The sequence below is a fragment of the Oncorhynchus clarkii genome, unplaced genomic scaffold (assembly GCF_045791955.1).
Source record: "Oncorhynchus clarkii lewisi isolate Uvic-CL-2024 unplaced genomic scaffold, UVic_Ocla_1.0 unplaced_contig_9438_pilon_pilon, whole genome shotgun sequence".
Classification (NCBI taxonomy): Eukaryota; Metazoa; Chordata; class Actinopteri; order Salmoniformes; family Salmonidae; genus Oncorhynchus; species Oncorhynchus clarkii.
The window spans coordinates 4,543-6,426 of record NW_027258306.1 but is presented as its reverse complement, the minus strand read 5'-3'; positions in this window follow the sequence as shown (position 1 = coordinate 6,426).

Here is a 1,884-nt window from a genome sequence, read left to right as displayed (position 1 = left end):
ACATAAACGAACCATTACGACTCCAGCAAAACTTTTTTTGAGTGAGACATTCGAAGCAGATGCATTTAAAGGGAAGTCGGAGTCCATTGTGGGCCGACAATAAAGGCGCAGAAGTTGGGCCAGCCAATGACAACAGATGACTAAAGTGGGGCATTTCCACCCCCATCAGATTTTTTTTTACTTGATTATGCTATAGTATAGGCCAGTGGTCACCAACTTTTCCATTTATTTTTTACCCCATTTTCTCCGCAATTTAATGGTATCCAATCTTGTCTCATCGCTGCAACTCCCGTACGAACTCGGGAGAGGCGAAGGTCGAGAGCCGCGCGTCCTCCGAAACACAACCCAACCAGGCCGCACTGCTTTTTAACGAAGCCAGTCGCACCAACGTGTCGGAGGAAACATTGTACACCTGGCGACCGTGTCAGCGTGCACTGCGCTCGCCCTCCACAGGGGTAGCTAGTGCGCGATGGGACAAGGACATCCCTGCCGGTCAAGCCCTCCCTAACCTGGACGACGCTGGGCCAATTGTGCGCCGCACCATGGGTCTCCCAGTCGCGGCCGGCTGCGACAGAACCTGGACTTGAACCAATGTCTCTAATGGCACAGCTAGCACTGCGATGCGATCCCTTTGACCATTCGGGAGGCCCATACCCAACCTTTTCTGAGTCAAGATCACTGTCACAGTCAAAAAGCAAGACGAGATCTACCGCTGACTTTAAAAAAAAATGTAACATTAAGCTTATAAAACAGTTCTTTCGGAATGAGGTTTGGGCAGTAGGCCTAATACATTATCACAGCATATTGTCTGTGCTTGGCCTGCCAATATTGTTATTCTCAGACCATATTAAATTTCAAAACTATAGCTTTGATAACAACATTGATCAGTTGGTGTAGCACTTGCAAGGCACCGAGGAGCATGAATTGAAATAATGTTTATTTTTATTTTACTGGACTGATGGTGACCTGTTAGTCATGGTGCTTCCAAGACAACTGAACAAAAAAAACGAGGTCAAATCATGAGGCCAGTGATCTTCAGGTCGGAAGGTCTGAGCCCCAGAAAGATGGCCGACTTTCCGACTTGCAATTCCGAGTTGGATGACCGTTCTTTCTCACGGTCCCTGCTCTCTCATTCCTTTCCTCCCTCCGGTGAGACTGACAGAGGATACACCTTCTTCCACACGATGACGAAACTCGAGTCACACTGCGTCTCCCTCATGCACAAATACATGTTGTTCCTACGACCAGAGAAAGTTAAAATATTCCTCTATAAATAGACACGACGAGCTGCTAATAATAATACAAACGCAGGGCTATTAATATACTTGGCTAGCAAGGAGGCTCGTGTTGTTTACATATTGCTTAATGTTTACACACTGCTTTACTCATATGTATATACTGTATTCTATTCTACTGTATTTTAGTCAATGCCACTCCGACATTGCTTGTATATATTTCTTTTACTTTTAGATTTGTGTGTACTGTTGTGAATTGTTAGATATTACTGCACTGTTGGAGCTACGAACACAAGCATTTCTCTACACCCGCTAAAAATGTGTGCTGATCAATAAAATGTGATTTTATTTGATTTAGTGGGGTGAGCTATAGGAGGACAGGCTCATTGTAATGGCTGGAATGGAATTTGTGGAAAGATATCAGACATTTGGAAACCACTTGTTTGACTCCGTTCTATTGATTCCATTCCAGTCATTACAACGAGCCCGTCCTCTTATAGCTCCCCCCACCAGCCTCCGCTGTTGGCTAGTCATTCATCGCAGTTGCAGTGCGACAGGACGTACAGAGAAGCACGTTTGATGTTTTATAATAATGGTGAATAAAACACTGTTGACGGTGCTGAATAAAAACTTAAACATGAACTCCCTC